A 13,862-nucleotide genomic window follows, 5' to 3' on the forward strand; every position below is an offset into this window, starting at 1 on the left:
ATCCTGGCCAGATTATTTTAAGTAATGACAATATCCTGACAATAACCTTCAATATTATGTCGAGTACTAGTAAAATGCAAGTATTTATAATTGTTACAAGAAAGTACTGGCAAGTACTGGAAACACCGTGCCAAATACCGGTTTCGCTCAGCAAGTATCGTTAGAGACTGACAAATTTGGCGGTATTCCAGCAAGTAATATCTAGGTCCTGCCAATAAAAATATTTAGTTGTTAACTACTGGCAAATACCAGCAAATAAGGACAAGTAATATTTATCACTGGGAATTACCAGGAAGTAGAAGCCAGATCCTGCTAGTATTTTAATGTACCAGTACGATCATGTCAAGTAATTGCAAGTATCGGCAAGGTCCTGCCAGAAAGTATTGGCCTATCCAGTCAATTTCAAGGTAGTAGGGCTACTTAAAAATCTTGTTAATTCCCGGCAAATATTGGCTTGTCGTGGCAATACCCTGCCAAATAGCAGCAAGACCCTGCCAGTATTTGAAAGGTCTCAAGAATATTTGCAAATACCAGCAATGTACAAGCTATTACCAAAGAGTAATGACAATATTTTGCCAGTAAAAGCTATAGCCGGGAAAATACTGACAAGATATTACAAGTATAAGCAAAAACTTATAATTACCAGCAATCTAAGGCCAGTACTAAATATAGCAGGTAAACAACTGGCATGTATTAGCAATTAACAACCTGTCAAGTCAAAAACAGTCATATAGGCTACTGGTATTAACAGGCAAAGATTGGAAAATACCAGCTAATATTGCCTGGATACTGTCAAAAAATAATAAAAAACAGAAGACTATCAAGATCTTCAGAAAATTGACAGTACAGGTAAAGAAGATGGTGGCATCAGACGAAATTGCTTACAAATCATGGATGGATCCAAACATATTAGTGGATAGGTTGAGACTTTTATTGCTTCGTATAATGGCGAAAAATAACCTGTTATCAAAAAAAACATGGACTATCTTTCGTAAACTAAAAGCTGCGGGCTACATACAATACTGACTTGTATAATATGCAAGTGTTTGTTAAAGATCAGTCATTTGGAACAATGGGGATTGGCTACTTTTGTAGGCGACTGTAAAAAAATTAGATGATAATTTGTGAATATTATTTACTTAACTCTCTATTCCGACAGTTACTCAACAGAGTAAATCGATTTGTCTGACTTGAAAGCTGAGGATTTCCATGACATCCGTACCATCGACCCAGTCTGATCTATCATTTACAACAACAATTTCCACTATATCGTCGACGAGAACCCTGACTGCAGCAACAACACCAACAACTGCAGAGATCCTGGTGGTAGCGAGGCTGATATCTCCAGCGATCTTATATGAAGGTGTTCCATGGTCATCAACAGCAATAGAGGAGACTAACATATGTAGTGTCTTCTGCAGCAGTGAAATCTATATCAGTGGAAGAAACAGCTGACGATGTTCGATCACTCTACTGTGCCTACTGTGACAGCATCAGTACTTGAAAAGTCGCATATATGTAATACACTTTTGTAATAATAGCTATAAAAATGTTAAATATTAGGGCAACAGTTTTTGTAGCCAGATCATATGCTACGTAAAATTAAAATGACACTTTCAGGAACTGTAACAAACTGGTTGCGAATTCATCAGGACCAGAAAATATATACGATAATAAGATGTTTGTGCACATGTTGAATGCAAGTCATCATGAAATATATCACTGTCCCTTTAACGAAACTAAGAAATCCAAGCTGTGTAAAAAATATAATAATCGACTGTAATGCGTATTTTCCATGAAAATACATGCCAAGACATGCAAAGGACTAGTTTCTCACTCTTATAAAACTGTAAAAATCAAGCAACGCTAATATGTAATTTGCTTGTTTAAACTTGAAAAATTATGTATTAAAGTTGGTTTGCTAAAATATGCTGTTTTAATTCTCAAACTTGTCACTTTCATTCAAAGTGAAGTTATTATTTTATTAAATAAATTTTTTTGACCAAAAATTTATACTTACAAGGAAGGAGCGCAATATATCACACCAATTACAATTAAAAGGTGATTTTTGATGGATTTTTGGAATTTTTCTCGAATATAGGTTACAAAATATTTATTTTTAAGATGGTGGTCATTATGGCATCAGAAGCTTCCTAGAGGCTGGTAGATATATTTTTTCCATCGAGCAAGGAACGAACCAAGAACGAAAATCAATCGAGTCAATCAGGATATTAATAGGCATTTTTTCTTTATTAATTTTAGAAAAATTTTTAAAATTTCTTCGTTAGTTACAGATTTTCAAGATGGAAAGATATTGGAAGCAATGGTATAAATACTACTGCTATTGAACAGGTAGTATTGTTTTTGTTTGTTAGAATAGTTTTTTTATTTCATGAACCTGTCACTTAAATGGTAATATGTTAAATTTATAAGATATTGAATTTGTGTACACTCACTAGGAAGGAGCGGAATTGGTTGAATCAATCAGTACTTTACTAGATTTTATTATTATTTTTGGATGGAATTTTCTTCGATTTTCTAGATTATTAATTAGATCTAAAGATGGCTGCCTAGATTGACACAAATATGGAGGACGCAATGCTACTGCACTCAAGCCGGTATAAATCTAACTAATATGGTTGCAGCGCCCTCTAGCAGACGATATGTGTACCATGCGACACTAGAGCACTGGTATCGATTACTGAAAACCAGATAGCGGCAGCACTCTCTATCAGATGATATGTGCTTAACATGACACTAGTACTTCTATTAGCGAGTATTGTAAAGAAAGATGGTGACAATGTCCTCTTGCCGGTAATACTATTATTTCTTCATATTAAGTAAATTTATAATTCAGAAAATTAGTGTTATTTTTTTTATAAATCTTATTTAATTCTTAGTCTGGTAAATGTATTGAGGGCCATGTGGTCAAAAGTGTATGTTTCCCAACCGAAAGGTCATGGTTAGAATCACCTAGCTTTCAATGTATTTTGTAAAAAAATAACAAATGTAATATGTCAATAACGATCATAACAACACTATGAAACTTTGTCCTAACATGCATGAGATAGTGATGCACTCTAGGTACATACAGCGGAAACAAAGATGGCAGATATTACAAAAATTATGGCGACTGTTTCATCATCCAATATGGCGGCCTCCATCAGACGAAAACAAGATAGCGTTTGGATTTCAGAATCGAAAAAGTGGCTGTGATGTCATAATTCAAGATTTCGGACGTTATGTTAGAATTCACTATAGTGGAAGGTAATACTATAACGAAAACTGCAATAGATGTGAGTGTTTCACTTGATTTCAAGATGGTGGAATCTAAAATGGCGGAACAGATCAAAGGTCAAGATCAAATTTCAAGGTCAAGATCAAAGTCAAGGTTAAAGTTGAAGTTAATATGTCAAAACAAAAGGTGATGGTCAAAGTCAAAGGTCATGATCAAAATAAAAGTTCATGGCCAAGGTAAAATGTCAAGTTCTAAGTATAAATTCAATTTCATGTAAGATGGATTCATGAGATCATAATTCAAGATAGTGGTTGACAATCATCATTCTAAGACTATGAATTAGTAGCAAGAGGAACTATTTTATAATACTACCGGATCGACATTATCACAAGTGATTATAATTTGTCAAATCTCGGGGCCTACATCATTATAACTATATCAAATGGGCCTTCATCATGAATAGTTTATGCACCAGGAATAATTAATAAATATTCTAAATACCAGGTCTATAATGTAATTAGTTTACATTCCAAGCCAAAATTATAATTTGTCTATGCGCCAGGCCTGCAATTATTATAAGTTCAAGCACTGTTCCTGCATTACAATTAGTAAATATACCACTTATAAAAAATTTGTCCATTTACTTAGGATAATTTGTAATCAGTTTTTAAATGGAAATACAAAATAAATATTCTTTTAAATGAGCAAAAATCATTGCAAGTCTGTGTTCTGGACCTAAATGACAGGTAATTTATTCAATGATCAAACAGCATTAGTCTTTTCACTGTGAAACTCCTGGTTTCGTACTGGTGTTAAAAATTAATTATTTTCTTTAGTTATGTTAGTATTTTTGAACACTTGTGGTTTAGTTCTCACATTTTGGCTCGTTTAGTTAAATTTGTTTATATATTTAGTTCACAATTTATTTTTTGTAATCGGTGAATTTTTTTTGGAAACATGCCTATAGGAAATGACTCTAAAGTTAGTAAGAGCTACAATGATCTAGAAAGTCGGAGAACATTATATTTTTAGTATGTTGTACATTTAGAGAATATTATTATATTAATTTGTAGAGAGGTAGATTTTTAGCTTAATATTCTAGTGTGGCTTCGTTAGTAATAGGTAGGTTACTCTAAATGTGTGCTATAACTATTTTCTTCCGTGTGTATGTTGAAAGGAAGATTGTCACGTGTGCTTCCGCGTGACGAGGCAGGGGGGGAGGTGACGTGAAATGACTGCTACGGGAGAAGCGAGAGCCACTGCCTGCGCTCCGCGAGTGAACTTACGCGCAAATGTGACGTATTTTTTGACAATGTCGCACGTATCGCAATATAACTGCGTAACTATGTTTTCAAACGACTACTGCTAACGTGGTTGGTGATTAACACATACGATTGCCTGGATTTGTGCCCTATAACACCGGGTGGCTGTTGGTCGTCGGACACTCTCTGTGCTGCTGTAGCGTGCTGTGGTTTCAGCACACCTGAACGGGCTACGGACTTACAAGTAAGTGTTGGCCTGTCCTATTTACGTACGTCCCTGGGGAAACAGTGCGTTTTCATCTCTGGACAGAGGAGATTCTATGTTGTATACTGCCCATATTTTAGCCTATATGCACACAATAGTCAGAGAGTTTTAAATTTTATAGGAAGTATTACATAAAACATAGTTTTTATATTTACATTTCTCAATCCCCGTTTCACAGTCACTATTTTTAAAGCGCAAGCAGATGCCCACAGTGAGGGACTTCTAAATTCCATAGAACCCCTCCCCCTCCTCCTAAAGGATCCTCGCCCATAGTTTTCAACATCAGTGTTTTGAACGGTTAACTTCATAATTAGTTTGTTCACCTCACCTATATTCTAATTAGTTCATACCACCGGGTCTACATCATAAATACCTGTGCTTATTGCATCAAGAATAAAACATTAGTCTATTCACTAGGGATACGTTATCATCTGTTTATCCACTGTGTGTTTATTACAGAGTACTTACATAAACTAATAATGTTCCAAGTATACATTTTAATAGTATAACTGTAAGCGTTGTAGAGTGTTGGTTCAAGGTCATAATTAAATAGTAACTCAAACAGTTTTAGATAAGCGCATGTACGAGTAGGGGAGACCGGGGTAAATTGAGACAGGGGCACGTTGGTACAGCTGGTGCTGAGCGGAAACGCGCATGCGCACATGTGTCTCCTTGGAGCCTTCAGTCCATGCGTACGCTTGGTGGTATGGGTGTAACGGTATAAAAGTTATTCAAGAAAGTTGTTTTTTAAAGTGAAAAGTAAATTTTATGGTTGTTGTTTGAAGTTACATAACGTGCACGGATAAACACTTTTATTTCTGTCTTGATTCATATGTCGTTTAGCCTCTAAAATGTAAGTTGATTCCATTATTGATAATTGTTTAGTGGGTTCTCTCTTTCCATGTACCGGTGTTGAAATGAAATGGCGTCGTATGGGGCAAATTGATACATTTGAAAAAGGGCAAATTGATACGGTGTATCAACTTGCCCCGCTTGTTTTTTTTCGAAATAAATTATAGTTTTGTAACGTTTCCGTAATGTCACTACACTTGACGTTTCCGATTAAGCTTACTAGATCTTTTTGTTTCGAAAAGATATAAATTACAGCTGTTATACTTTATAAATAAACATGCTTTTGTTTCATTGTGTAAACAAATAAATAGTGACAGTTTCGTGTACAGCAGATAAAGCTCATAGCTATCGTTCTAGCCTAAGAAAATATTAGTAGGCTACTTTGAATGCCATCTGTAGTAAAGATTAAACTACGCGCATGTATGAGAAAACGCATAAATGGCTCACTCAACACAGTGTCTGGAATTGTATCAACATTTTTTGGCTAGTTAGTGTATGATTAGGTATATTTAGGTATTGCTTTTAATATATAGCCATGCCTACTCTCTTTCTAAAAAATCACATACATATTTGCATGTGTATATACTCATAGTTTAGCTGGTGAAGAACTGGGGAGGATCAGCTGACTTTGCAAATGTATTTAAGGTTTTTTTTTTACTTGCATAACATTATTTATTTTCAAGCAGTGTTTGTTATTGTCTGTTTACAGAATATGGTTCGGAGGTATGTCAAGAAAACCTGTCGGGGTGAAACACCACGAGCTACATTTTAAACGGCTTATGCAGACATTGAAACAGGGATGACATCACTAAGAGGAGCTGCAAAAAAATATGGAATTGGTAAAATGACTCTTTCGAGATATTGCAAGAAAAAAGGACAGCAACCTGATGTTGAAGTGGGGTTTGCTGAACACAGGCAGGTGTTAAGTAAAGATTTAGAACTACAGCTGAAAGAATATATTCTTCACTACTCAAAAATATATTAAGGGTTGACTCCTAGAGATGGGCGAGTATTGGTTTATGACTTTGCTTTAGCTAACAACGTCGAAATTCCTGAGACTTGGACTGCATCGAAACTTGCATCAGCAGAATGGTTAACCGGGTATATGAAGAGGCACCCTATACTTTCCATCATATATCATGAATCAACAAGTTTGAGCCGCGCCACTAGCTACAACAAGCACAATGTTGGAATGTTTTTCACAAACTTAAAGGTTGTATTAGATAAATACTCTCTTTCCCCTAAGGACGTGTGGAATTCTGATGAAACCGGTCTCCAGACTGTGCAGCGACCATCGAAAATTGTTGCAGAGAAAGGTATGCACCAAGTGGGAAAGGCGACATCGGCTGAAAGGGGAACCACGGTTACCATGGCAGTTGCTGTAAATGCTGTTGGTAATTCAGTTCCGCCACTATTTATATTCCCCCGGGTCCATTTTAAAGACTTTTTAATCAAAGGCGGATCTCCTGGTTGTGTGGGCACGGCATTCCGTCCGGCTGGATGACCGGGCCTTCATTTTTACTTTCCATCAAGCACTTCCATAGCCATGTCAAGTCGACCAAAGAGCAGCCTTGTCTACTTATACTAGACAGTCATGAATCTCATTTGTTTTTACCTGTCTTGAAATCCTGCAAAGACAATGGTATAATTCTTTTGTCTTCCCCACCTCATACATCTCACCATCTTCAGCCACTAGACAAGTCAGTTTTTGGACCGTTTAAGAGATATTATTTTTCTGGAGTTGACAAATGGATGACTAGCTACCCTGGGAAAACGTTAACAATATACGACATTCCTTCCATTGTCACACGTGCTCTATCCCATACATTAACTCAAACAAATATATCATCAGGGTTTCAAAGCATTGGCAACATGCCTTACAATCCAGATATTTTTACAGATGCAGACTTTTTGCCATCGTCAGTGACAGATCGTCCTTTGAGAGAAGAAAGACCTACAGAAATTGGGGACAACACATCTATTCCTCCTGAATCTCCATCTACCACAACGAGGCCTGAATTAACTTAAGAAAATGCTGAAACTGCGCCATCCTCAAGCAGTGTTAACCAAGAAATGCCTCGTACAGTGGTCAGTCCCAAGGTAGTACGTCCATATCCCAGAGCTGGTGAACGAAAACAGACTAGGCTTACAAACAGAAGACGAATGACATCATCAATTCTTACAGACACTCCAGTGAAAGAGAGACTGGAAAATGAAGCACGGATAAAAGAAATAAAAGTACGAGAAAAAAAAATAAGAGCATCAGTGAAAAAAGAAAGCCTGATGAGAAAGCAAAATAAAAACCTTCATGACGAAAAAACAGGAAAAAGTTTAAAAATGTCTAAAAAGGAATTCAAAGAAAACCAGAAAAAAATTCTGAGGCGCCGGGACGTGGAAGATGATAGTTCATCAAATACAGAATCAGAAGATGATGAAGATGCCCTATGTTTAATTTGCTTCAAACTATATTCATCATCCAAACAAAGCGAGGAATGGATTCAGTGCATTTCCTGCAAAAAATGGGCTCACCTTAAATATGGAAAGGACATTCTGGATTACACATGCATTCATTGCCAATCGGACACTTGTGTTTTGACCGAAGACAGTGAAAGTGATTGAGTTAAAATAGTTATATGACAGTGAAGTGATTAAATGTTTTGATAAATATTTTGTTATAATTTATTATTTCTTAGTCAATATGTTTTTTCGAGAGCAACAACAAATATGGTGAATTATTCGCAGCACACTGCCAACATGTAAAATTAGTATTATTTATAAAAATTCAGAACAGTAATTTTTCATTTATAGTTATGTGAACAATCATGAATCATGATTTGAATAGTTTGGCTGTGGTTGTATCAATATGCCCCAATGACAGTATCAACTTGCCCCAGTGTGGGTCAAATTGAGACGCTACGCATTTGCTAACTAAATGAATTTTTACTAAGTTTGTTATCATATTTCATAACTTGTAATATGCTAAATGTGTAAAGGAACAACTGCTTGTACATTAATATTTTTTTCTAATTTTCGTGTTCACAAAAAAATGATAAAAATTAAAAACAAAAAAATGTATCAACTTACCCCGGTCTCCCCTACTGCTTTGTTGGTATCTCGCTTGCAGCGCCGCCTACGAAAAATGGCGTAAAACGTTTTGTGTTCTGCAATTTGCTTGAAGTGAATCTGTAATTTCAGTTCAACGTGCGTTCCCCATTGGGTATCTCTCTGTACGAGAGTGGTTGAATGTGGAAGTCTTCTTCACTGACTACCACGCTCACATGACATAACTCCATGCAATTTTTTTTGGGGGCTTTATAAAAGATCGGTATATGTTCCGCTGCTACCTAATGATTTGCCAGAGTTGAGACGCATAATTGAAGAAGCTATTGCTTCCATTACTCGGGACGTGTTAACCAAAGTGTGGGAAGAATTGAACTTTAGGTTGGATGTGTGCCGTGTAATTAAAGGTGCACATATTGAACATTTGTAAAAAAAAAACTATGTTAGTTTACCGTCAATTTTATGCATGATTTGTTGTAAACAGTCTAAATCAAACTGTTGAATTTGGCATATTCGTTTTTGGACAGTGTGTACATCATTATCAGTCCATGTATGGGTGTGTGCGCTGGCTGGAGCGTAGGCAGCCAGACGCTCGCGCCCCACTGTTGTCCGGAGGGGTTGAAGGGGGGGGGGGGGGGTGTTTAGCTGGCGCCAGACTTCGCCCCTCCTCCCAACCCCTCTTCACAACCAATCAGCCGCGACCCCCGCCGCATGGCAGGCGAGCTCCTTGCTCACCCCCAGCACATGCCGGCGTGATTTATGCCCGGCTTGTTCTGGTGGTTTTCTTCTGCGTCGCAACCCCTCATTCGCTTGGCGTCTCTTTTATATTCCTCCACTTTTACAACACGGTTATCTGTAAAATTAATACTGCAAACTGTAGTAGCTCATTAAACTTGAATTTTTTTTATCAAACAAATATATATAATATTTTATAGCTTTATCTCTCAAAACTGAAATTAAAAATCTTATCATCACATTTTTATAAAATATCTAGCTAAGCTCCCATAGCTATTATAGCTTAAATTTCGGAAAAGGACTGATATTTTAACCACAACTGAAAATATTATGAATTCTTAACATCTTAAATTAAAAAGTAATAAATTTACAGCTTCATAAAAAATTAGTTCCTAACAACAGTTGATTCAGGATTAGGAATTTCAAAACAGGTTATGCATCAGCCTGTTTATTTTGATTGTAAACTAACTGCAGTACCTGGGCTGAACACGGGTGAGAAGGACTTTTTATTCGAAATCAGATGTAGACAATAATTTTCTTCTTAATTTGAATGTCAAGTGTGCAAAATTATGTCTATCACTTGAAGAACCCGGCAGACATTGTTCTGACAGTGTATAGGATTGTCTGTTTGTAAAATAGACTTTATAAAGCACTATAGAAAATAGTGAAAAAATGAAAGATTACTAATATTGAAAAGATTGCATTATCTAGCTAATGCTCGGCATGTGTTGCAATGCCTCATTTAATTTTGTTTTGTAATTTGTTTGAATTAGCTACACATATACAAACCATATCTACATCCCTCTAAATATATATCTATAGCTCGCTTCATCTCTATATACAGCTATATATATCTATATATCCTTCTATCTCTATTTATCTCTCTTTCTCTACATATATAGGCTACATCTATATCTCCCACTATATAACCCTTTCCTCTATATACCAATCTCTATACCTCTATATAGTTCTATATATCTACGAGGGTTGTCTGAAAAGTTTCCGACCTCAACATGAAGATGGCAGCACTCAACAAAAATTGGGGAATGTGTTTAGTCATGTTTTGGAATATACTGTCTTAAATTTCAGCAATTTTGGACGAGCAGTTGTTTTTAACCATTGTTTTGGTGAGTCGATGCGCATATTTTTGTGAAATTAGAAAAAATCCGTATGGAAGTGTCATTAAAGATTTGTTTTTGAAAGGCAATACGCCTACGCTAGTTGAAGACGAGTTGGACGGTGTGCACGGTGACTCTGCGCCATCATTTACCACAGGGATATTTCGGGCAGCTCAATTCAAACATGGCCACACCAGCTCGGGTGGCGATAAACGTCTGCGACACCAAAAACCGCGAATGGAGAATCAACTCCAAAAAATGCAAAGACTGTTCCTTTGGCTGGAGAAAAAATAGAGATTCTGTTTTCTAGGCTAGTCATGGAATTGTCTGAATAAATTATTTTGTAAAAATAATAACATAACTACGCATCATTACTTGACAAGCTGAAGGCAGAAATTGCACAAAAATAACACATTTGTAGAAACAAAAAAAAATTGTTTCACCAGAACAATGCACCAGCTCACACCTCAGCTTTTGCCATGGTGAAAATCTACCAACTGCGGTTTGAACTGCTTGACCACCCTCCTAACTCATCAGATCTAAACCCAATTGACATTTTTTTTTGTTCCCTAGGCTAAAAGCTGCACTCAGAGGACAGACATTTTTGTCAAATGAGGAGGCCATCCCGTTCGTAAACAACTATTATGCAGAGACTCGCGCAAACATTTGTTAAAAATACAACTGCTCGTCCAAAATGGCTGAAATTTCAGACAGTTTATTCCAAAACATGACTAAACACATTCCCCAATTTTCGTTGACGAGTACTGCCATCTTCATGTTGAGGTCGAAAACTTTTCAGACAACCCTCGTATATATCTGTTTACCTAAATTAATTTTATTCCCTACATCTCGCTCTAACTCCCTTTGTCTCTCAGTCTCTTTCTCTATCCCACTCTATATCTATCGCTCTCTCTCTGTTAGTCTTTTGTTTATAATTTAATTCAAACTAATCTGTGTGAAATACACACATTTGTTGAAACGGTACGTGAGACACCTATTGTAAAACAGTTATACTAACTCAGAAACCTTCACGGGCATGCGCATAACAACTCACCAAAATTTCATCGCAATCGGATGAATGGTATAGGAACACATACGGGACAACAGAACGAAAATTAAAGACGTGACGCACGCCCCAAACGATAGCAAGGTTTTAAATTCAAGGCAACGCCATCTATTGACGAAGTTCAAAACTAAACTGTTATTAGCACCGCTCCACTAAGCGGATGGGTCTCACCAAGGAGAAGGATAGGAAGTTGCCAGACCTTACTATGTGTATGACCGTGTGGCGGACATAGAGAAATGACACACACTCACTGTTTGTATGTCTATGACCTATGAATTTCTATTATAAAAATGAATTTACCCCTTTTTCACTCCATTAGGGATGGAATGTCAGTAATATATCGCAGCTTATGAGCTTGATGTATGCCAAATCTCATTCAATTCCTTTCAGTGGTTTGGGCGTCAAGGAGTATACGAGTAACAAACATTCACACAAACTTTCGCTTTTATAATATTAGTAGGATTACGTGTACCGCTCCTATTTAAGCGTTTTCGAAGACGTAATTAATCCAGTGTCCTAGGTTTTCCGTAAATAAATTAGAAGGTTAAAATTTTCTATATAAAAAATATTCAGTTACACCCATTTAGAGTTGGAATTTCATGACGTGAAAAAGTTAGGTGCTCGATTAACTTTTGAATATATTTTCAATGTAAGGTTTCTAACTTACCTTTAAAAAATATCCGAGTAACAATTTTTATTTTAAAATTCTTTACCGCTTTTTAAGTCTTAATATTATGGCATTTTCATAATACATATTTGACTATATGATTATTTTTTCAATCGATTAAATGTGAAATAAAAGAATAAAAGTTTAAATTCTTAAATATGAATTATGCATACCCAACATTTTTAAATTTGTTTGACAAGCTTTGAAAAAATATTTTTTTTTTGGTTACGAATCAAAATCTTGTTTTTTTTTTTACCTCATTCACATTATATTTTCGGTAAATATAAAACACGTGTACTACCCAGCTGATGCATGATGCCACTAAAATAACTATTTTAACTGGGATGGTTTCTCTGAAAATCCTTTTAAAGTTTGGCTGACACCCTCTGTTAAATTTTGCAAGTAAAATGGTGCCAAATCCGACAGATATAACACGTGTTTAACTGTATTCTAAATTCATTTAAACTGGAAAGCTGTCAAGAAAATGTTTCAAGCACTCATTAAGGGTTGACCACGCCACGTCGCTGCCACATTCATCCCGACGAAGATGCATTTTGGTGAGGCAGCTTAAGCCACACCATGGTCAGGCAGCACCATGGTGAGGCAGCCCCACTGTGAGGCAACTAAATCAGAGCCATGGTGAGTCAGTACAGTGGTGTTGCAGCTTCATGTTGAGACAGTACCATGGTGAGGCAGCACAAGCAGCGCCATGGTGAGATAACACCATAGTGAAGCGGAACCATGATGAGACCCCAGAGGCATGGGAAACCTATGTCTGAGTAGCAGTCGATGTGAGCTATGTGGCACACGCCACTTGCACTTACACGAACATCAGTTTTCAATCATTTAATGGATTGTAAAATAACATAACTCCATAAAGCATGTTCCAGTGTAAGCATACACTTGGAACACTGTTTCAGTGGGAAATTTTTCTATAGTCGTACAATGAATACTACACTGGATAAAATGCTTTAACCAATGTTTAATTCTCAAAACAAAAGCACACGATTTATGAAATATAAAATGACGAGAAACTAACTAAGATTATAACTAGAAAACACAATCAACATCAAACTACCATATTTTGTGTAGAATTTCAGGAGATGGCTCTACCATTTGCTCGCGGTATTCAGGGTAGGCACACAATTAGAACATTGTTAAGCAGTCAAAATTTTATATTTTTTATGGAAACTATAGGATTTCACAACTTTATAATCTTATATTAAATAAAACTCGACATGAAATTGAAAACAAGAGAAAGTTTAAATTTCCAAAGAAAAGCACACATCTTTTGAAAAACTTATGCTTCGCTACTTTCGGAAGACAAAGTGGATATTCTGTCATTGACTTTCCTTCGTCCATTTTCACCCTCTTTCATTCCAACCCCTTCACCACCAACTAAGATATACCTTGTTTCCCCTCTCCTCGGTAATTTGCATATTCATGCATGCGTAATTTTCTGTTATAAAAGCATGGGCATAACTGCTTCAAGGTGCAATTTTAAGACTTGAATTGTCGACAAGTGATCCACCGTGGTTTCTGGTGGGTCATGACAAAGGAACTTTTTGGTGTCTGTGGTTGGCGTGTAGTTACTGTATA

This window comes from Bacillus rossius, chromosome 1 (assembly GCF_032445375.1).
Source record: "Bacillus rossius redtenbacheri isolate Brsri chromosome 1, Brsri_v3, whole genome shotgun sequence".
Lineage (NCBI taxonomy): Eukaryota > Metazoa > Arthropoda > Insecta > Phasmatodea > Bacillidae > Bacillus > Bacillus rossius.